This window comes from Pristis pectinata, chromosome 28, assembly GCF_009764475.1.
Source record: "Pristis pectinata isolate sPriPec2 chromosome 28, sPriPec2.1.pri, whole genome shotgun sequence".
NCBI classification, from domain to species: Eukaryota; Metazoa; Chordata; class Chondrichthyes; order Rhinopristiformes; family Pristidae; genus Pristis; species Pristis pectinata.
This window is the reverse complement of record NC_067432.1, coordinates 7,850,546-7,875,453: the sequence shown is the minus strand read 5'-3', so window position 1 is coordinate 7,875,453 and position 24,908 is coordinate 7,850,546. Positions and strand designations below refer to the sequence as shown.

The following is a 24,908-nucleotide window of genomic DNA, read 5'->3' as shown; positions in this document are numbered from 1 at the left end:
ACCAATGAAACCAGATCTTATTTTTCATACACCATTGGCTTTACATCCATCTATATGTATAAAGGCATATTTTCCCCTTTATTCACATCTTGTTGGCAGCCCATTCGACATTGATGTTTTCACTCTCAAACTCTTTCCTGTCCTTATGTGACATCAATACTCACATACCTTCAGACTGCGTGACAGGACGATAAAACGGAATACGAAGTCTGGTTGATTATTTCTCCTCAACTATACTCAGGTTGAGCCTAACAGTAGTAATAAGGCTGAGGTGAGTTAACCCAGTGGAGATCAAACCAAATAGTGTCCAGACCAGTGTAACTCAGCATCACACTGGCTATTTCCCCTTTGAGTTACAAGAGAAAATCCTCACCCCACCCCCTTTAGTAAAGCATTGTTTCCACATGGAAGGTGTAACTGGCAAATGTGTTCAGATACGCTCACCACTTGCTGCCACCACTGTTCCCAGTATTTTTTTGTTTCTTCGAATAATGTCATTTGTGCTTGTTAATGAGCAGGTGTTCAGCACGCTGGTAGATCATATGCCAGTGTCCGATGTGGGATTGAAAGGAGACAGTGAGTGGGAAAGAGGAGGGAGGCAAGACAATGATATCATCTGGTAGAATAACAATAAACAGTCAAAACCAACTTAATATGTTTTGCTGTTGTAGTAAGGATGGATGAGTCCAGTGTGTTGCAGAAGATTCTCGTTGAATTTCTAAAGCAGAGTCAATGGGTCTAAATGTTGCCTTACCCACTTTCCAGTGGTCTCCAGATTAATGCTCCACATTTGTACCTCTGTGACAGCCATTGGTTTTTAAAAGGAAAATTCTCTGGAATAAGGGCAACTTGGAAAATATCCCTGGGGAGAAAATGGTGTGGTGTGCAAGAATAGGAGTGGAATTGGATGCTGATGACATGCAGGAGAATTATTGAAATGAAGGCATAATCCATGTCAAAGAAGAAAGTCTGTGGAGCCATCCATATCGTTTTTGCCTCTGGTTTAATTTCCACTCCAGAGACTTGAACCCCAATGCTGTACCAGGAGAATGCTGCACTGTCAGTGGTGCCATCTTTTAGATAAGATGCTAAGCTGAAGTCCTGATGAACTTCTTAAAAGAGAACTCCTGGCAATAATTAGATACCTCTCTGGAATCTTGGCCAAAAATCATTTCTGACAGCTAAGTTTCATTCCAAAAGACATTCAGTCCTCAAAATTTTCATCTGCATTATTTAATTTCTCTGATTTATGCTGGTGGTAAGACTTTGAGGGGCGTCTGATCAAATTCTTCAGGATTATGAATGGATTTGTTGGAGGTTCCTCATAGAGTAATTATTTCTTCTTGTATGAAGCCCAGAATTAAGGGTCACGTACTGTATATAGTCACTAAAAAAAATCTAGTGAAGAGTTCTTTAGACAGACAATAGTGGAATCACTACCATAGAGAGTTTTTGAGTCAACTAGCGTGGATGACCTTAAGGGAAAACTAAAGAAACACATAGGGAGGAAGGAACTGTCAGATACATTAAGATGATTAGGTGAAGAGGGATGGAAGGAGACTTCAGTGTCGCATGAATATCAGTGTGAAATTTTTAGGCCAATTATATCAATGGCTAAGCCCAAATCTGCTCTCACCTAATGTCCGCCATATACATTTGACAGTATGTTTCTAAATAGCACTTTGGATCAGGAACCATGCTTGATTTCCCTTGTCCCCAAATTTCTACAGCACCTGTCAGAGCCTCATGATGGATCAAAGTACCTGCAACCTTTGAAGTGGGGAAAATATTGTAATGTGTTGTGATGCCTTACAAATTCACTCTGAGAAACAGCAACATAATAATGAAAAATTATTCAGTGATCAATGTTGGTTGCAGAATAAATATTGGAGTAAAGATCTACACCCCGATCAATCTTCACATGAAATTACCCCCCATTATTGTCTTCCACAGTTAGTCACAGAAGACAGGGATGATTCTATAAATACAATTAAATATATACTGCCTTACAACATTGGCCATCTACAAAAGTACCTTGTTTGGAGTGTCCGAAGGTCATGGAAATCACTGCATAGAGTCTTTCTTATTAAAAATAAGGTGTGGTGTCCTTCCTTGTCACAACTTACCGCCCATTGTAAGCAGCTCCCGACACTAATCCCTGGGATGCAAAGGTACTTATCAGGAGCTGATGAAACGTTAACTCTGCTTCTCTTTCTGCAGATGCTGCCCGACTTGCTGAGTCTTTTCAGTATTTTCTGTTTTTATTCTCAATATCTTCACTGTAGGACTGGATCTCTTATTAGAAGAGAAAAGAGAGGACACTCTTTTGAACTTTGGACAAGAGAATAATGTGGAACTTATTGATTTGGCTGTTCATTATACTCCACCTGAATCCCGCTACCTTGAAATGAAGGGCAATGAAAAAACTGGTGGTGCTTAATGAGCATCTAATATGATTTACACTATCATCCAAATTACCCGCAAAAGTAAGGAAAATCAGTAAGGAAATGAAACAAAGGCAAGGTGCCTAATATGCAGTGATTGCAAAGAAGCGTTTGGAATTTATCCAGAAACTAATAAAAAAAGATAACATTTTATTTCTGTGGCAGATCTAAATTCAAATCACTCAAAATCCATTTTAATCTCTCCTGTGCGAAAAAGAAATGTGTTTATTGAGATTTGTTGCTCTGCTGCATCTTTTCCGCTGCGAGTGCACTTCCATCAAGTTATTCTTCAAAGCGGAGAAATATGAGGGCTTTACCGCTGTCATTAATTACTTCTTCATTAACTGATAGCTGGTGGACTTCCCAACAAAGTTTATTGCAGCCCCTGCAGTTGTATTTCTGCACTGCATCACTTTAACTTGACAGGAGCAGCGTTTTCCAACTCAGTCAGCAAGAAGGGCAGAGATGGCTCTGTAGTTTGATTGAACTCACAGTGTTCTTTCTCAGCCTTTCCTTGGTTTGTTAGTGAGGAGGCAAAAAATTAACAACCTCATTCTTCTTAAAATTGCCAAGTTGAGGGCAAGCCCTACTGCATTTTTCAGAGTTACCTCTCAGCCCCTGATAATTTTCCATATTTGGTAGAGTCCAATATATCATAACGATGAGTACAACTCTTGTATAGACCTAAAGCTGCTTAATCCTATGGTTGGATAAGTCATTGAAAGAAGATTATGTAGACAAAGCAAGCTGCTTCCTAAATATAGATCAGTGCATTCTTGTTCATTTATTTATTTTGATTTTACATGCCATCTTTTCTGCTTTCTATTTAGGTAAATGAGTTTTACACTTTGAGATAGTCGCCTACTAATTGAGGAATGCTTCACCGATTTATGATTTCTTAAGTGGTTTGTGAGGTAGTGGGAATGAACCCGAGCTTGCTGTTAAGTCTGTTGACAGATTGGCACGCAAGCTCTTTTCATCAGTCACAACCATGTTTCCTGCCTGGAGTTGATCTCTGCTGACTGAGGTGATCATCACTGCATAATCAACAGAGACATACCTGCTCTTATTGAGAATAATGTATGTCTGCTTTCTCCTTGTCCAGCTGCAGAAGCAGGGCATTATCTACTTTGCGATATTAAACTTTGACTGCATTACACATAGTGCAACAACACCACCTTTCCAATGGGAACAAACATTGCATCAGAGATATTATGTTTCCTGAACAGGCACCTAACTTGGGAAAAAATAATAACTGAAATTGCAGTGAAAGAAGATTACACAGCCCCACTTTAGTCCTCTTGTCCATATTTCAGAGATGTTTATAAGGTAAATAGCAAGGATGCAGAATGACAGTGCTTGGCAATTAAGCCTTCCTCCTTCTGATCTTGGAAGGCTTGTGTGAATCACCGCTAAGATTGGTTCACATACATGAGCCAAGTCCCTTGTCTTCTGAGACCGCAGTCCAATTCTAACCAATGGTGAACCGCTTCCTGGAGCCACTACAGACCATGCTTTAAGGCTGCTACCACACTATTCAGACCCAGAGGAACCATGATATATTTCAGTCAAGACAACATCAGACTTGGAGAGGAACCTACAGGGGATAGTGTTCCCCTGCACGCTGCCCTCATCCTAGGTGACTGAGGAAACAGGGTGGTGTCAAAGTGAGCACACACTTAACTCAACCCAAAGAAACTCCACTTGCATAGAACCCTCAGGTAGCACATCATTTTTTTTGTTCTCCATATAACAGTAAGAAAAACATTGTATATAACAGTCGTAATGTTTGCTTTTTAGCAGCAGGATATGAAAGTTAAATATGTAGGAAATAAAAAAATGCTCAAAATACTCAGTAGGTCACAGAGTCATAGAGTCACACAGCACAGAGACAGGCCCTTTGGCCCAACTGATCCATGCTGACCAAGGTACCCATCTAAGTTAGTCCAATTTGCCCATATTTGGCCCATATCCCTCTAAACCTTTCCTATCCATGTACCTGTCGAGGTGCCAAGGTCAGGTAGCCTCTGTGGAGAGAGAAACACAGTTAATGCTTCAGGGCGACCTTCCATTAGTTCTGAAACGTTTGCTCTGTTTCTGTGTCCACGGATACTAACTGACCAGATGAGGATTTCCAGGATTTTTGCAGCATCTGCAGTATTTTCCTTTGAAACTAAAACAATGGGTGTGGGGAGGAGAGGTTCCATTACTTACCAATTGCAATGCAATCGAAAACGCGAACAACTTTTGTGGATTGTAAATATAGGGGGCCTCACCTTTGATCCACATCCTCCAAAGCTACTTGTCCTGGACTCTTATAAACCACTGACTTCGGAAAAGGAGATGCATGCTTCAATACAAAATATATAATTTTCTATTTCAGCTTCAGTCTTGAGGATATGTCCATGAAATTAGAATAAGATCCAGTGGAAAAAAATGTTTAGCATGACAGGCTTAATAAGGCAATAATTTTCCCCAAAGAACTATTGTCACCTGAGCCCAACAGGATAAGAAAATAGAAAATTCTAGAAATACTCAAATAGTCAGTCAACATTGAAGGAGGGGTATCTTACATTTCCAGCATTTGCTCTTATCCATCTCTTCTGGGAGTAATTTCTGATTTCATTCATCGTCTATTGCTTGTACTTGTCTGCTTTGACAGTAATTTTCAGCATTTTCTGTTTTCATTTCAGACTTCCAGTAAATGCTGTATTTTGCTTTTAGGTTAAGAGAATACACCAGCACATTATGAACCTGTTAAATCTCCTCCTGCGTTCTGTTATCTACATCATTCAACTGCATTCACACACATCGACATAACAGCTGGAGTCTTCAATTATAGAAGCAAGAGTACGAGTCACCAGAATAAACACAAATGAGGGAGCTTCAAACACTCAAATCACCACCATAACCTTTTCAGAAACTATCTCATAATCAAGGTCACTCCTGAAAATGTCTATCCATTCAGAAAGTGCGTGACAATCAGTGAACCTCCCCCCTCCCCCAGTGAAAGTTCTTGACCGTTATTGATGTCCCTGACTGTTGATAACCTTTAAACGTTTGATCACTAATAACCTTCCGGACTGAATGTCTGACCAGAAGACAGTGCCTTCAGCTGCAATGATTGAGTCTGAGTAGGTTCTTTAGAGATTTTTGCTATCGTTGGCAAGACAGTCAGTAAGACAGTAATCCTATATGAAGGCAGTTCTTTACTGGTTGTTACTTCAGCAGACTTGTGCATTAGATTATTCTATTTGAAGAGCAAAATGGGTTCCAGAACTGTAGTCCTGGCCAGCTGTAACATAGAATCTAACCAATTGTTTAGAAAGTTGTCCAGGTGCTTTCTGTGCACAAAGTGCAGAACCAATCCCATCTACCTGATTAGTCAGTTCTCAACTGTCAAAACAGTGATGAAGCTACCAGTGATTTGTTCTTCAGGAAATGTCCATATCCATCAAGAGAGAATCAAACCATCTATCTTTGTTGTTCAACAACATTAACATTACAGATCCAACCATCAATATTCTGATTGGTATCGGTATTGGTTTATTATTGTCGCTTGTACCGAGGTACAGTGAAAAACCTGTCTTGCATACTGATCGTACAGGTCAATTCATTACACAGTGCAGTTACATTGAGTTGGTACAGAGTGCATTGAGGTACTACAGGTAAAAACAATAACAGTACAGAGTAAAGTGTCACAACTGCAGAGAAAGTGCAGTGCAGGTAGACCATAAGGTGCAAGGTCACAAGGTAGATTGTGAGGTCAGAGTCCATCTCATCGTATTACTATTATCCAGAAAGTCTTCTGGAACAACCACTAAATCACTGTGGGGTTACAACAGCAGGTCAGACTCGGTGATGACTGACTCACTTCCTGACTCCTTGAAACATTTCCCCTGATTACATGGCATAAGTCAAGGGTATGGCAGAATGTACTTCATTTGTTTGGATGTGTGCAGCTTCAATAATACTCAAGAATTTTGACAGTCTCTAGAACTATCCACTACCATGAACATTGAGTCACACCATGTTAACTTATGCTTGTAATGTGCTGTGCTGCTGCTGCTGCAAAAAAAAAACTAATTTATACCCCGTGTATGCATGCGTATGACAACAATAAACTTGAACTTGGTGCACAATTGCTGAAACTACAAAATGCACTGTAGCAGATCTCCAAGGCTTGTTCAGCTGCAGATCCCAAACTATGCCCTCCACCAATATCACCAATATCACCAACTGCAGGTTCTCCTTCAAATTATACATCATCCTGACTGGATTTGTTGCACCTTTATCATTGTTAAATCCTGGAACGTTCACCAGATGGACCACATTGGTTCAAGAAAATAGATCACCACCGCCATCTCAGGAGCATTTAGAGTGTTGCAATAAATGTTGTCCTCACCAGCAACGCCCGTGACAGAATAGAGAATAATTGCTTCTGGTGAGATGATCCAAGTTGTTTCTGTCTGTACTGGGAGTCGTTAAACCTACAGGTCCTAAACAAGGCTTTTCATTTTGCCTCCAAAGGGTTAAATTTCTCTCTGAGCATAGAGGATAGGTTGACCTTGTAAAGCATTGTACTTACATAACAAATTGATTTGTGTTGTTTAAATGATGTATTCAGTCAGGGTTAACAACATGTTCAAGGCAAGCTTCTGTTCAGAACTCAATTCTCCAGGAAGTTGCAGATGGCGAGAAAATGCTCTCTTATTTAATCAGTTTACTCTGGCCTACCCTGTGCTTCTGCACACACATCAATCCTCACTGTTACTCCACTATCAGTAACCAGTCTCCCAAAAGTAAAATGCTGCAGATACTGGAAATCTGAGTTCTGGTCATTGGTATGAAAGATCACCTCTGTTTCCCTCTCCACAGATGCTGCCTAGTTGAGTATTCCCTGCATGTTGAGTCCACTAATGAGAAGAAATAAGGTTAAGATGACTGTCATATCTTGAATAAAATTTAAATTGTAAGTTGGTTTATTTACAATTTATAAAAATTTACGTTATAAAAATATTTGCCAAAATATGTCATAACTAGGCAGCTCCTGAAATCAAAAATATAATGGCTCAATGAGAAGGGATGTCCATCAAGCTGGATGTGGTTCAGACACTGTGCATCATTTCTTAAATATCAACTAGACTGCAAAACAATATCTAAATCCTGAAACATTAATATTAATATATTTCTTGGAGGCTACAGGGTTGCATTAATATCAGCTTCTATATAATTTAATTTATCAGGTTGATCATCTTGTCAGGGAGAATTAGAAATGTGCAATAAGCGCCTCACCGGTGGCACCACAGATCCACTGCAGAATGGGTGGAGATCACTGAATCATAAAGCAGAGACCTCTGATGATCCATTGTAGATCCAATGCCTGATACTGTGTCTGAAGATCACCTCAAGGGTCCTCCAGTTTGTAGATTCCTTCATGCAGATGATGGACATTTTGGTTTTGCCCTTCTTTCTGATGACCGGGCTGGTACAACATTGGTCTAAAAACTCATTGTCTCTTCTCGGTGTTGTTATTCAAGCACCTTTTAGGTAGTTTGTTACACATCAAAGTGAGGAGCAAAAAAAGCCCTCCTTATTTTCACTCTTTTGGCAATTATGTTGAATCCATACCCTTTGGTTACTCTTCCAATCACTAACTCTTCTCTGGCTATTCCATCAATACCCCTCATAATTTTCAATACCTCCAATGAATCTCCCTGTAACATTCTCTCCATTGAGAAGAACAACCCCATCTTCTCCTGTGTTTCCATGCAACTGGTATTACTCTGATAAATCCCCACTGCATCTTCTCCAAGACTTTGCTTCCATCTTGTGGCATCCTTGAATGATTCCAGTGGAAGGGCACTAGAGGCTCGGGATCCTGGTAAAATTCTCAGGTGTGGAAAAAGATTCAACTCCATTTACTTCCCAGCTTTCTTGCTGAATTTATTTTTTGAACACTGACTTGTTCTCAAATGTGAAGGAACTGGAGTAATATCCCCATACTGCAGAACAATATCTAAATCCTGAAACATTAATATTAATATATTTCTCGGAGGCTACAGAGCTGCATTAATATGCAGTGCAGAAATAAACTATTGGGCCCAACTGGACTGTATGGATGTTCATGTCACCTCTCAGTTCCCCTCCAAAGTCGTACTTCAACAAACCCCATTAGCATAGCCTCCTATCCTATCTTTCATTGTGCATCACAGAATATTTCTTCTAGTGTTGCCTTTATGTCAGGCTGCCCTGTTTAAACAGTGATAAATGCTTATCCATTTTCAGTAACTGGCAGCTCCCAAAGCAACATGCCTTCTCTGAAAAGATGATGGCAATTAATATACTCAGAACAAGTGGCACATTTCTTTTCTAGGCAATATTCAAATATCTGTTGAGAGCCCAGTTAACATTTCATAATAATCCTCATTTGCATCTGGCATTCAAAGCAGTAACATGGCCAGAAAGATATTAATTACGAAAGAAAGTCAGTAATCTTTTCAAGACAATCACAGCAGGAAGGTAATTATTTTCATTCAAGTGGTAACAATTATAAAAGGCTTTCTTTGATTAGTATTGCACAGCAGAGTCTACTTATTATTTGTATTCATCTAGTGTAGTGTATTGATGGAAAAGCAAGCTTGCAATAATTATATCGTAATGCTTTCCATCATGAACTGCTTTTGGTAAGCATTGTATGTTAGGTAGTCCTCCACATAAGACCTGTATCTATTGGCAAGCCATCCTCACCTGGACATGTGAGATGGTGACACCTGGTCAAGATTCAGTTGTCATCTCTGGGCCAGTTGGTTTTGGATGCAAATCCCTTTCCAGTAAATCACCCACCTCTTTGCGGACTGTGGGTTTACTAAGAGGGTGTGGAGAAGGATGTGAGGGTCCTTGTCTTGGTTCATCCCCAGCAGCTGCGTGACAGAGGACTCTCTGATCTACGGGTCGTTCTCTGGGGCACACACCGAGACAGACCTGAAGTGCTGCTGGAAGATCATCAACTCGGTGAAAGATGCCCTTTGGGCTGCCCGAAACTTGTTTGTCTTCCAACACGTGGAGATGTCCGTCAGGGAATGCTGCTGACTGGCACATACCAGGCTGCAGGGGTACGTGCTGAGGGATGCACTGAAGCTCAGTGCAGCCAATGCTAAGGCTCTGTGGGGAAGGACAGTCTGGGCTCCTTCCGCTACCACACATGGAGGGGCTGAGTCGGGTGGGGAAACCCCTCAAACATTGAAATAGTGCATCACCACAGGGGGCCACACAAGTGGCAATGGTGTTATGGTTAACACTACTGAATGTATTGACCATGAATGTAAAAGTTTTACTCTGTTTCTTCTTTTATATATATTTTTTTATTATGAATAAGGTTTGTTTTTGAAATAAAAAAAGTCCAGAATTTCCACGCCAAATCTGAGTGCAGGTTGGAGAGAAGACTGCAATATTTAAATGTGATTCTGACTGCTGTCCTGGGTGGATATAGGGGATCCAATGGTGAAAAGGCAAAAAATGCTGGAGATCTGAAATAAAAACAGAAAAGGTTGGAAATACTCAGCAGGTCAGCGAGCATCTGTGGAGAGAGAAACAGTTAAAATTTCATGTTGATCCCATCAATTCCATTTCTCTTTCTGCGGAAGCTGCTTGACCAGCTGAGTATTTCTAGTGTTCTCTACTGTTGTATCATCTGGCACAATTTTGAAGAACGTAGTGAACTCCCCAACATTACTAAAACACATTATCTGGATATTGTTCTTTGAAAGTGTTTCCCTTGTGGAAATTGGCTGTTGCACTCCCTACATTATGAGACAATACTTGAATATCCCATTGTCTGGACAGTGCTTTGGGATGTTCTGAAGTTGTGAAAGGAACTACTGTATATTCCCAGCCGTTTGGCATACACAGGGAATGGGGAGGTGTCAGTTGCATGAGAATTGCTCAAAAAACACTTTACTGTACAACCCACACTAGTATTCTCCACATAAACCTTCAAATAAATTGTTGAAGCATAAGTCATCCCATTAGTGATGTTTTACACTCCAATCTATATTTTAAGGTGAAACAGTAAAATGCAGCAAAAATAAATCAAATGAATGACTGTACTCTCCATCACATGAAGTGTGAAATCATCCGAGGATGTGGCTGCTAATCAGCCTACAACTGCACTGCCTTTATGTATAAACACAAATAAACTAAAAATGTCCTTTCACACTTATTCTGTGTAACATTTGAAATAAAATTATCTGTTTGAGCTTACTTTTATAAAAATAAAACAATCTTTTGCAGACTATGCACACACATAGTCTTGACTGGGCTGGGCTGTAACTTAAACTAAAATCACTTAATTCTAAATGTCAATAGGGCAGTGAAATTTAAGGAAAACCATTCATATAAAACGGAGAGCATCAAGCTTTGCTGTATCCATTTTGTGGCAATTTACAACACTTTTATCACTCTTGAGTTCAGGAAAAAACTCTTTAAGCTTTGCACTTTTGATTTATTGACATAAATTGTTGAGGAACCAATGTTGAATTCTTTCATAAGAACATTTTGATTTTCATCTTTATCCAGACTTTTACATTTTTCCAGTTTCTGTTTCAATGGTAGAACAACATACTTCTGCTTTGTACTTTTGCCAGGAGTATTCTGATCCAACCTAGCAGATAGGTGGGAGACATACAGTAGTTTATGAAGCACAATTGGAACCGACCACCACTTAGAATTATAGTTATAAAACTATACAGCACAGAAACAGGCCCTTCAGCCCAACTTGTCCACGCTGACCAAGTTGCCTAACTAAGCTCGTCCCATTTGCCTGCCTTTGGCTTATGTCCCTCCAAACCTTTCCTATCCATGTAACTGTCCAAATGCCTTTTAAACATAAGTGAGGGCCTGAGGGTGTGGCTGTGCTTGTATTGGTATTGGTATTGGTTTATTATTGTCACTTGTACTGAGGTACAGTGAAAAACTTGTCTTGCATACCGATCATCCAGGTCAATTCATTACACAGTGCAGTTACACTGAGTTAGTACAGAGTGCATTGAGGTAGTACAGGTAAAAACAATAACAGCACAAAGTGTCACAGCTACAAAGGAAGTGAGTGCAGGTAGACAATAAGGTGCAAGGTCACAACAAGGTAGATCGTGAGGTCAGAGTCCATCTCATCGTATAAGGGAACCATTCAATTGTCTTATCACAGTGGGATAGAAGCTGTCCTTAAGCCTGGTGGTATGTGCCCTTAGGTTCCTGTATCTTCTATCCAATGGAAGAGTAGAGAAGAGAGAATGACCCAGGTAGGTGGGGTCTTTGATTATGCTGGCTGCTACACCAAGACAGCAAGAGGTAAAGACAGAGTCCAAGGATATATTAGAGTAAGCCGATGGGAAATAGCAAGTGAACAAAATTGCATTGGAACCCAGCAAGCCAAATTCAAATATATGTTATTGAAAACCTATAAAAGTTGCTTAACATCCTTAGAAATTTTTGCCAGCTGCATGAGAATTTATAAATGCTGGATAAATGAGAGTTTACCGTATATAAGTACAAGTCTTTCTTTTATATTCACTGGCATTCCCTACCCAATACAATTGAGAATTTGTTGGCCTGAGGCAGTTCAGTGAGAAGGTTCACCGATGGATTCTTACAGCAAAGAGGAAGAAGGTATGTGAATGAGAATTATTGTGAACAAACCTTTATCTAGTTCATGGAATATCATGGACATCACTGATGGTGGCTGTGAGCTACTTTCCAGTCCATTTGATGAAGGTATTATCAAGCCTTAACACAACACAGGCCTGTTTTAAGAGGACTATTAGGAGTCATCCACATTGGTTAGGGTCTACAGTCACATACAGACAGACTTCCGAAAGGGCACTGGAGAACCGGATGGGCTTTTACCCTAGTCCATTGCTGACACCAACAATTACTGCCATTTTATTCAATTAATTCACGGAATTTTAATTCTTGGGCTGCAATGGTGGGATTGAACTGATATCTCCAGCTTGATAGACCAGGTCTCTGGATAACTAGTCCAGTAAATTAATTACTGTGAAAATATGCCTTAAAGGTGCAAGCATCCATCATGATTCTAATTTCAGATTTACACCAGTTGTCAGTTTCTTTCCATCATTGAAGAGATGTGCCTTGATGTGACAAGCCATGGACTGACACTGTCTATTGCCACCATACATACTAACACTCAAATTAGACCACTCAAGCTTGCGCTGCCATTTTATAAAATCATGACTGATCTCATTGTAACCTCAGCTGCACATTGTCATCAACGTAGTGGAACTATTCACCCCTTTCACACTGTTTTCAATGCCCCTTAAAGAAGTTCCAAAGAGAACATTACCTCCACAACCCATTCAGGAGTGAGCTGAAGAGAAATTTCTTTATACTGAGTGTTATGAATCTTTGAAATTCTCTAATCTAGAGGTCTGTAAATGCTCACTCATCCAGTGAAAATATTTAATATTGTAATCGATAGATTTTTGGCTGCTAAGGGGATCACAAGTTGGGTGGCAGAGTGGATGAGGCTCATAATAAGCTATGGTCTGTTCAACTGATGGAACAGTCTTGTGGGTTTTGAGACTCTTGCTCTTATTTTTTATGTTATATTTTCATCTACTGGCTTTAAGGAAAGAATAAAATTGGATTTATATGGTATCTTTCACAACCTCAGGACATTTCGACATTTCAAAGCTCTTTACAGTCAATAAAGTATTTTTAAAGTGTTCTCACTGTTACAGTGTAGGAGAGGGAACAGTCAATTCTGCACATGGTAAACTCCCACCAACATCAATGAGATAATAACCAGATCATGATTTTACCGATATTGGTTGAGGGATAAATATTAATCAAGGGGCCTCTGCCTTTCATCAAATGACAATATTGAGGTTTTATAGTCTCTTGAGACAGCGAGTTTTAATTTAATCAGTGCGTTTTTAGGGCAGCACTGTGGTGCAGTTAGTACAGCTGCTGTCTCACAGCTCCAGCGATCTGGGTTCAATCCTGACCTTGGGTGCTGTCTGTGCGGAGCTTGCATGTTCTCCACGTGACCACATGGGTTTCCTCCCACATTCGAAAGACCTGAAGGTTGGTAGGTTAATTGCCTACTGTAATTTGCCCTGGATGTGTAGGTGAGTGGTAGAATCTGTGGGGAGTTAATAGGAATGTGGGGAGAATAGAAAGGGATTAGTGTACAGGTGGGTGCTTGCTGGTCAGCATAAGCTCAGTGGGCTGAAGAGCCTGTTTCCATGCTGTGTGCCTCCATGACTCAATGACTGTCTCTGACGGTGTAGCGCTCCCTCAGAAGTCACTGAGTCAAAGTCGAGTATATTGTCATATACACAAGTCCATGAATGCACAGGTGCAATGAAAAACTTACTTGCAGTAGCGTCACAGGCACATAGCATCACACAAGCAGCATTCCCAAGAAAAACATAAATTAAACGTAAATTATACACAACTTTTACAATAAAGAACACAATTAGACCAAAGAAAGTAAATTTTAATGCAATGTGGTCATGGTGTTGCTAAACTGTAGTGACTCGGGTTTTGTCTGTTGGTTCAAGAACTGAATGGTTGAAGGGAGGTAGCTGTTCTTGAAACTGTGGTGTGGAACTTCAGGCTTTTGTACCTCCAACCCAATGGTAGGTGTGAAAAGATGGCCAGATGGTGGGGATCTTTGATGATGGATATTGCCTTCTTGAAGCAGCGCCTCCAGTACTGATGGTGGGGAGGGAAGTGCCCGTGATGTATTGGGCAGAGTCCACTGCTCTCTGCAGCTTCGTACGTTCCTGTGCATTCAAGCTGACACACCAGACCATGATTCAACCAGTCAGGATACTTTCAACAGTACATCTGTAGAATTTTGTTCAAGTGTTTGGTGACATGCTGAACCTACTTAACCTTCTAAGAAAGTAAAGACACTGGTGCACCTTCCTTGTGATTGCATCTGTGTGTTGGGTACAGGACAGGTCATCCGGTATGTTAACGCCCAAGAATTTAAAGCTGCTGACTCTCTCCACCACCGATCCCCCAGTGTAGACTGCCACATGTTTGCCCTCCTTCCCCTTCCTGAAGTCAACAATCAGCCCTTTAGTTTTGCTGATGTTGAGCGAGAGGTTGTTGTTGTGGCACCGCTCACCCAAAATCAGAATCAGGTTTAGTATCACTGACATATGTTGTGAAATTTGTTGTTTTGCGGCAGCAATACGATGCAAGATGTAAAAATTATGTAAGTTACAAAATAAATAAATAGTGCAAAAGAGGAATAATGAGGTAGTGTTCACGAGTTCATGGACCGTTCAGAAATCTGATGGTGGAGGGGAGGAAGTTGTTCCTGAAACGTTGAATGTGGGTCTTCAGGCTCCTGTACCTCCTCCCCGATGGTAGTAACATGAAGAGGGCATGTCCCGGATGGTGAGGGTCCTTAGTGATGGATGATGCCTTCTTGAGGCACCGCCTCTTGAAGATATCCTCGATGGTGGGGAGGATTATGCCCATGATGGAGCTGGCTGAGTCTACAACCCTCTGCAGCCTCTTTTGATCCTGCACATTGGAGCCTCCATACCAGGTGGTGATGCAACCAGTCAGAATGCTCTCCACCATATATCTGTAGAAATTTTGGTGACATACCGAATAGAGGCACTGGCATGCCTTCTTCATGATTGCATCAATGTGTTGGGCCCAGGATAGATCCTCTGAGATGTGACGCCCAGGAGCTTGAAGCTGCTCACCCTTTCCACTACTGACCCCTCAATGAGGACTGGTGTGTGTTCTCCCAACCAGGTGTCCTATCTCACTCGGGTAAGCTGAGAACACCAGTTTAGATTTTCTTCTTAAGTTTCTAGAGTGGTGTTTGAACTTCAGACTGACAGGCAAAGCATTATCCACAGAGAAATGGCTGATGCTTCTTGAAACATCTGTTCTTATTGAGCTACTGATGTGATCTATAAGGCAGAGTACTACTTGCCCAGTCTGTTCTCCAGCAACCTCAGAGCACCATAAAATAGTCAAGAAACAAACAAGATAGTACATCTAAGGCTGCAGAAAGTTCAAGAATATACATGCATCTATTGCCTATTCATTAAGTTGAATAATGGGCCCTTTTCTATCATATATCCACTCCACTCTCAGCATATTGGACCTGCTTTTAAAATTTACTGGCTGCCCTGAAGGCATATTCCAGAGCAGTGCAAGGGTTAGGTTTAACTCAGAGTATTGTATTATAGAGGAGCTAAAGGGCGTATGTAAAAAATTAATGAGCCCCAAGGAAGATGTGAACTTTGATAAACTCCCCCCCACTTGCATATGCGGATTGGTTCCAAGCTGTGTAGACTGAGATCTTAAGCAGAAACAGCTGGATGAATATCCAGTTAGGAACAGAACTGAGGCTTGCAAGAAGTTCAGATAGCAGTGATTTAAAGGCAGGCTGTGGGAGCTGTTACATCTGAGCAGAGCCACAAAAATGACATGTCAGGAGAACGAGCTGTCATGGGTGAGTGATTAGAGGGTTGGATGAGCGTTGTGGGACTTTGGAGTTTGTTTTGTTACAAAGGACAGGGAGAAACCTTGACAGAACTTACCTCGGGAGATGAAATGGATAACATCAAATTTTATTTGAAGTGAAAGTCTGAGCAAAGAGGCCAAGGGATAGAGTGCCGGACTTCACCACATTAAAGAGAAGTGGAAGTATATCAACAAGGAATTAATTCATCTTTCACCTTCTAACTAGAAAGAGTGCAGAAAAGATTTACCAGGATGTTGCCTGGACTTGGGGTCTGAGTTACAAGGAGAGGTTGCGTAGACTAGACTTTATTCCCTGGAATATAGCAGATTGAGGGGTAACCTGATAGAGGTATATAAGATCATGAGGGGTATAGAGATGGTGAAAGCACATCATCTTTTCCCCAGCAAGGGTGCGATAAAAACAAGAGGGCATAGGTTTAAGATCAGAGGCCAGAGATTTAAAGGGGACATCAGGGGCAGCTTCTTCACACAAAGGGTGGTGTGTATTAAGAATGAGCTACCAGAAATAGTGGTTGAGACGGGCACATTAGCAACATTTAAAAACCATCTTGATAAGTACATGGAAAGGAGAGGTTTAGAGGGCTTGTGGGCCAAACGCGGGCAGATGGGACTCGCTCGCTGGGCAACACAGTCGGCACGGACGAGTTGGGCCGAAGGGCCTGTTTCCATGCTGTATGACTCTATGATGCTTTAAACTGAAGCCAATTGGAAATTCTGCTGCCCCTGTACTAACTCCATGGTTCTGTCTACCCCATCACTCCTGTGCTAACTGACTCCCAATCTGGCAAAGCCTCAATGTAAGAATTCCAATCTTTGCTTTCAATCCTCCCATTTTCCTCACCAATTCCTATCTTTCTGATCTCTTCATTTCTACAGCAGTCAGAATTCCCTATGCTCCATTTAATTCATGGGTGTTCTGAAGACAAGAATTGGCCATAAGCACGTCCCTAAATTTAATCTCTCTGCCACATGTGACTTCAGTCGCTCAGGCCTTAAGCTCTGGAATTTCCTCCTGCAACCTCTCTGCCTCTTTTTCCTCCATTAAGATGCTCCTTATACTTTGCTTTCTTGACCTAACTTTTGGTGATGTGCCTTCTTATATGGTTTGGTATCTAAATCTATTTTTGCTAATACACCTGTTGGTCCTTTTGCAATGTTAACAGAATTGCAGTTGGCTGGCAATTTCACAGTTGAATTGTAGACTAAGTGGAGGTCAGAGTGAGCTGAATAATCTAACAACATTCAATGCACTTAGAATAGTGTTCTCTGGACTGTTAAGACAAAACAGGTCAAAGTGAACTGGCCACACATTGTGCATGGCTTCATATTTTCCATTCCATTGCCTTCAATCAAAATGAAAATTGAAAAAAAGATCTTAGCAATTTACAGTGTTTGTTTTACACTATTGCTTGAAGACAAACAAGCTCTTTGTCTGAAGTACTTTGAAGTGTGTCTGAGAGGTGTGATAATGTAAAGAATCTGGGTTTATGACTTACAAAAGATTAGTATACGGGTAACTAGAAAAGCTGTTATTGTTTATTGTAAGGAATTGAACTCAGGCCATCTCCAAATTATGAACGCCTGATTTATGGACTCTCCTATATCCAAGAAAGCTCCCATAATATTAAATTCAGAAGTCCGATATACAGTACGTACATACACCTGTTCCTACAAATGGTGGAAATAGTTTCCCCCCCACCTCTCTACTTTTAATGATTACTTTCTTATCAAACTTGTGTGGTTTTGATGCCACTCTTTACAAGACTGTGGAGGTGCAGTTACATTATTGAATGATTTTTGTGTATTTTCTGACTTACAGACAAAATCAACTTAAGGACGTCTGTAAAAACAGAACTCGTTTGTTACCAGGCACGATCTGTACAGAAGTAGCTCATGCTTCAGTTATAGAGGGCATTGGTGAGACCACATCTGGTGTATCATGTACAGTATTGATCTCCTTATTTAAGGAAAGATGTTAATATTTTGGAAGCAGTTCAGAGAAGGTTTATTAGACTGATACCTGGAATGGGTGGATTGCGTTATGAGAAAAGTTTGGACAGGCTAAATGTTGTACCTGTTGGAACGTAGAAAACTGAGGGGGATCTTGATTCAAGCATATACAACCCTGAGGGCTCTTGACCAGGTGGATGCAGAAATGATGTCTTGTCTTGTGGGAGAACCTTGAACTGGGTGTAACTGTTTAAAAATAAGACAGAGATGAGGTGAATTTTTTTCTTTCAAAGGGTTGCCAGACTTTGGAACTCTCTTCCTCACAGGACAATGGAAACAGAGTCTTTGAATACTCTTCAGGTAGAGGTAGAAAGATTCTTGATAAGCAAAAGGGGTGAAAGGTTACCATGAATAGACGGGAATACAATGTTGAGGTCACGATCTGATCTGCTTCAATCTTATTGGATGGTGGGGCAGGCTGGACGGCACCATGTCCTACTCCTGCTCCTAATCCGTAAGGTTGTATGTTCCCATCTGCATTAATGAAGAATTCACTCTGGAGTCCCAGCAACGTAACCAGAAACTCCAGATCAAATCTGGACCATATGCCAATATCAAGTGAATGTAGGATTGATTCCTCCGAGGGTCTACTTCTAGCAATGCATGGGGTTTTCAATAAGTTCAATAAAGTACAGCTTTTTTGACACAGCTTTTTGTGCCGAAGGGCCTGAATTGTGCTGTAATCGTTCTATGTTCTATGTTCTAAAGTAAGCTAACTTTCCATTCCAGCTAAAATGACATCTTTATATAGTGTTCCAAACCGCCTACACATTAATTTACCAGATTTAAGTACTATTGTGAATGAATATAATTGAAAATTCTTTTTCATTACCTTGAGACTGAAATGGAAAAGAAGTTTCCCACAGGTAGAGATCAGCTGGTGTGACGTACTGCTTCAAGGTCTGCCCTCTCGTCTTCATTTTATTTCACATCTTGGTCCTTACTGAAGGGGAAAATGGAAAGGAGAGGGCAGAAGGTGAGAGAGAGGAGGGGAGGAGAGAGGAGGAGAGGAGATGAGGAGGAGACAGGTGGCAAGGATGGGAGTCAGTGGGAAGAAAGGGAAGAGGAGGGAAGAACAAAGAGGACCAGGAGAAGGAAGAAGAGGATGTATGAAATTGGAGAGAAGGACACGGAGGGAGATTGGAGAAAACAAAAAGGCAAGAATTGTTCCACCCCAATTAATAAATAAAACTTCAGAGAGCAGCAATAAAGCTTGCTGATTAAGCCATGGGTGTTTTTTTAACCAATTGGCACTTATTAATATGACTTACACAAATGAATATTTGTCGACTGTAATTAAGACAAATTGTTTTCTGCACCAAACTTTTATTGAATTAATTGTGGAGCAATATCAAAACATGAGTGCATTGTAACTAATTGTAAATTGCTTGTATCAGTATCCTGGGAAGTGAATATTAAACAACTGGCATCCCCAGGCTGGTCATAAATAAGAATGTTCAATGAATCAACAGAAAAGATTGTGACAACTCTCTGTTCTAGATGATGAAATGGATACCAACAACTGGTTTATTAACTGAAAGAAATATCGCAATACTGAGAACAATTAAGATAAATAAAAATTGCACTCAATTACAGGCTGATTAGTAATGTTGGACTGTAAGTAGGTCAGACTTTGGCAAGCTTTTACTTTCTGAGCACTAGGTTCCAAAACAGCCCAGGCTGATGAAATATTTAACAAAGCCTGGTCTGGTTTTTGTCTGCACTGGCTCTCACTCCATTTCTCTGCTTTCTCTAATCTCACGCGATAAGGAAAGCCATTCAGCCCATTGTACCTGGTGAGCCTGATGCCTCTCCCCAATTGCTCCCCAAATGATTTGCCTGCATTGTTCCACCCGCATATTAAATCTGCATGTTGAACCCTCTGCAGCCAAAGGCTTGCCTTCATAGGTCCTGATATTGTCTTTTACTCATCTGAACTCCCTCTTGGCGTCTGTCAATTTGCAGAGAGTTGGGTGGGGGCAGTGTAGGTTAGGAGAGGGGCTGGTGAGGAAGGGCTGGGGCTCAGCAACATTCAGGACAAACAGGAGATCCCCTCCACCATTCTAGTATTCACTCAAAAAGAGGTGAAATTATGGACCTGTGCACAAATGTTCACAGCGTAACATTAAGGATGCACAGTGGCGACACAAGAGACTGCAGATGCTGGAGTCTGGAGCGAAAAAAAAGCCTGCTGGAAGAACTCAGTGGGTCGAGCAGCGTCTGTGGAGGCAAGGGTGTGGTCGATATCTCAGGCCAAGACCCTGCATCAGGACTGAGAGTGTAGAGGGGAGATAGCCAGTGGTGAGCGGGGAGTGAGGTCTCCTCTCCTGTCCCCTACCTGGTTCCATCTGCACATCGCCCCTCCCATATCTGGCTGCACTTATCCCCTTCCAGCCTTTGTCTCTACCTCCACCCTGTCCTCCCCCCACCTGGCTCCATCTGCCCATCGTCCCTCCTCACCTGGTTCCACCTATCGCCTGCCAGCCCCCACCTCTCCCCTTCCCTCCCCACTTTACACTAGCCATCTCCCCTCTACGATCTCGGTCCTGATGCAGGGTCTCGACCCGGAACGGCAGCTATCCCTCTGCTTCCGCTGAGTTCCTCCGCCGGTTTGTTTTTTGATTGAGAATGTGTGCCCCTCAAAAGCCGACATAACTAAATTCCTGTGTTGACCCCATGGGAGAAGAAGCCATTATATCTCTTCCTCTGGTTTAGATCATGTAGATAATAATGGTTCATTTTTAAAAGATCCAATTAATTACATTGCCTTGTGTTAACTATTGCTAATGTAGGCTTGAATAGTCAAGCAGCACTCAGCCAGTGTTACACCAGTGACCCCTAAACCTAATCACTGGAATAGGCTAGCTCCCAGATATTCCAATACATGCACCAATTTGTTACTCAGCCTGATTCAACTCTTCTGATCCATCAGTGAGGCACTCTCTCAGCACTCAACAAAGAATAACCTGCTTTGGGTCGGGACCTGAAACGCCAACCATCTCTCTGCCTCCACAGGTGCTGCCTGACCTTTTTGTCTTGGATTCCAGCATCTGCAGTCTCGTGTGTCTGTAAATAATAACCTGTTCCTGTCTCTCGTGTAGGGCTCAGACCCAGAATCCGACTCCAGTCTGAGAGACCTCTGTGCACAGGATATATTGAGACAGAAGGGAGGCTTTTAAAAATTTACCAAAATGAGATGGAGACCTAACTCCTGACAGAACTGATTGCTCAGAACCTTCTCAGCACAGTGGATCTGTCTCTCTCACTCTGTTTTTTTCTTTCCCTTTTGACAGCTTCTCAATGATCAAATCCCATTCCAGAAATGTTCTTTTATTCGTTTGAGTTTCGTTTCTATTTCAACAATTCCAACCGCACATCATGTTGAAGGATGAGGCAGCGAGAGCCTTGGCTTGCGTGCTACTGATCTGGTTCTCTCTGTCAGACTCACTGAATAAATTCTTACTGATTTGTCAGCTTTGCTTTTCTGGACCTGAAGCTCAAATATTTTCTCCCCAAATCTCTCCTCTTCACTGCCTTGTCCCTGAAACCCATCCTCCTTGACTCACCCACCCTAATCTCTCGGTGTTTTTTATTGGCTGAGTACACCGTGGGCAGAAATTAAAGACAAAATGTTGTTGTTCCTGTGGCTGGTGCAGCACCTAGCTCCCCAATTCCCAAACCTGTGCTGGTTTATTGCCCATCCTGACTGAGCAATCTCCCTTCAGTTTCCAGAGATAGAGAGTTTGTCTAGCACAGGGGACTAGGATTCATCACTGAGTCTCTCAGCACACGACTCTTTGTAGCTGGTGCAAGATAAATCTCCATCTGCCTGATCTGGTTAATATTAAAAAACAAACAGGGAGGAAGTTTGTTCATGGTTCTGGCCCTTCCTCATTTAAACAAAAACATACTGTGTGGCCATTCATCTCTGTCCTGTGTGTAAGAAGGCTGAGTATCCCAGTGTGGTCAAGTCTGGTCCCCTATCTAGTCATGGAGTCATAGAGCTGTACAGCACAGAAGCAGACCCACTATGTCCATGGCGCCCATTGTACATGAGCCCACAAGACCATGAGATATAGAAACAGAATTAGGCATAGATCATGAGTGGCCCTTCCCATTGTTCAACCAGTTTAACAATGGGCCAATCTTCAACTGGCCTCTATTAAATCTCTGGACCCTGAAATATATCACCTTACCTTCTCTATCGTTAGGTCTGTACCTTGGTACTGCCTACCCAACAGTACTGTGGGAGTACCTTCACCAGAAGGACAGCACTGATTCAAGAATGCAGCTCACCACCACTTTCACAAGGTCATTTGGGGATGGGCAATAGATTCTAGCCTTTCCGACAATGGGCTGATCCCTAAAATGAACTTTAAGAAGTAACTGCGCGTTAACCAGTCGTAGAAACTAAATCACCTGAATATGGTGCCATTGGAGATGGTTCAGCAGAGATTCACTGCCATAACAGCGTTGTCCTAAAAAAATTTAGACCTAGTTTGAAAGATGACTGGCTCCATCCATCTGCAGGCCTGGAAAGAATTCAGCATTGAGCTGGGAATCGACAGAAATTCATTCCTCCCAAAAATCCATTCTTCCCCTTACAGTGCAACCTGGTTGGATTCCTGCTCGTCCATGAGGAATGGTGTGTTGGTGGGGTTGTAGTGAGGTAACCAGGACCACAACACTTAACTGATATTCACCTGATAGTGAGCAATGCAAATGCTGGCAGTTCTGCTGATCTGAGGGAGGTCCAAGCTTCCTTGTCTCGGGCACCTGTGTCTCTTACCATAGAGCTGTGTGTGGCCAAGTTCACTGTTGGTCCAGGATGTTAGTTCAGATGCACTGTTCAAGTCCTCGCTGGCTGAGAAACTCCCTCCCACCCAGAGCAACCTGGACTCAACTCATGTTAGAATTTCTGTTTATAAAGAAAATGCTCGTAAATTTTCGAAGGCAGAATAAACACGGTAAAGGTAGTAATATACTGTATAATGCAGTCAGTGATATCAATATTTGAGATCAATTCCTCTTCCCTACAGAAAGCTCCACATCAAAAATAAAAGAAAAAGTTACTATTTACCTGGGTGAAGATTCTGCTTGCTGCTTTGCACAGTGAAAGTGCTTCTCCTCTGTGGCCAGTGATGTGGAATAGATAACCTGACATTGAGTCTTAATTAGACAACAGAGGGTTTCCCACTAGCAGTGAGAGGAGACCATCTGCTGCTATGTCAGTACTCGCCCACAGATTTGTGATTCATCCTTACAGTCACTGCCAGTTAATCCATCACCAACACTACTGCACCGTGCTGCAGAGGGCACGCACTTCCAATTGATTGTCTTTTTTAAAGACCTGCATTATTCACTAAAACCCTCTCATGCGGCCAGAAAACCTCTGCTATAAAGACTAAGTTCAACTGGCAGTTTTTGACTTGCTCATTAAGAAACAGCTTATTGTTTTTGAGGCTATTGAGATGATTGTTCACTGTTACTCACTCTCTGTTACCCAGCAATGCAGCTGGTATTTTTAAACATTGCACATTGGAAAAAAGAGGAAGAATTCGCACTGCGTTTTATCCTAACCATGGCATGTGCTAAGATGATACACTGACTATGCATTACTCAAAGGTGGGTCAGTGAAACACAGCTGCAAGGGTCCTCAGCAGTGGGACAGATTAATCTCTTTTTACCAGGAGAAATACTCACCAGAATCAGATTTATTATCACTGACTAACATCACGTGAAATTTGTTGTTTTGCGGCAGCTGTACAGTGCAAAGACATAAAATTATGATAAATTACAAAAATAAATGGTGCAAAATAAAGGAATGACAAAGTAGTTTTCATGCGTTCGTGGACCATTCAGAAATCTGATGGTGGAGGGATAAAAGCTGTTTTGAGTCATTGAATGTGGGTCTTCAGGCTCCTGTACCTCCTCCCCGATGGTAGTAACGAGAAGAGGGCATGTCCTGGATGGGGAGGGTCCTTAGTGATGGATGCCGCCTGCTTGAGGCACCGCTTCTTGAATATGTCCTCTGTGGCGGGGAGGGTTGTGCCTATGATGGAACTGGCTGAGTCTACAACGCTCTGCAGCCCCTTGCGATCCTGTGCATTGGAGCCTCCATACCAGGCTGTAATGCAATGTGATTGTTGGCACCTAATTGGATGACTGCACATGGTATACTATTTCCTTCATTCTTCACCATCTAAGGAGCATTCAAAACAAGGATATTGTGCCCAAACTTACACTGGTCTCATTCACACATTAGCCCCTGTGTTTGCACATTCTCCCTGTAACCGTGTGGGCTTCCTACAGGTGCTCCAATTGCCTTTTGCATCCCAAAAACGTGCAGGTTGGCAGGTTAATTGGCAGCTATAAATTTTCCCTGGTGTGTAGGTGAATGATAGAATCCTGGGGGAGACATGGGGAGAATAAAATGGGATTAATGCAGGATTAATGTAAAGGGTGGTTGGTGCAGACTTGCTGGGCCAAAGGGCTTTTTCCATGCTGTATGTCTCTCTGAGAACCAAGACTCTGTGGATGCACAAACTGTGAAGCAAAATGGTTGAATGGATATAGGTCAAACGCGGGCAGATGGGACCGGTTTAGATGGGAATCTTGGTTGGCATGGACCAGTTGGGCTGAAGGGCCAGTTTTCATGCTGTATGGCTCTATGACACCATGAAGACACCATGAGAGAGAGAGAGAGAGAGAGAGAGAGAGAGAGAGAGAGAGAGAGAGAGAGAGAGAGGCCTGACCCCTGTGGTTTTGATTGCCCTTGGAACTATAGTATTTGCATCACTGTTGTAAAGTGGAGACCTGGTCTCTAAGTTTTATCCTGAGAACTTTTCAGCAACACTAATGTATGGGAGTTGTCTGTTTACACTTGGGATTCCATCTCAGCATGGAGTTAGC

General features: G+C 41.8%; 1 protein-coding gene across 1 annotated transcript in view; it reads right to left on the bottom strand.

Annotated features, from left to right (window-relative positions):
• The window catches only part of LOC127584080 (synaptic vesicle glycoprotein 2B-like), a 147,590-nt gene extending 124,377 nt beyond the window's left edge, over nt 1-23,213 (bottom strand). The window contains exons 1-2 of the mRNA XM_052040632.1: nt 23,077-23,213; nt 18,829-18,939 (exon numbers count right to left, since the gene is read on the bottom strand). The gene's annotated coding sequence lies outside the window, so the exon portion shown is untranslated. The remainder of the gene's footprint in view (nt 1-18,828; nt 18,940-23,076) is intronic.
• Nucleotides 23,214-24,908: the final 1,695 nt, after the last annotated feature.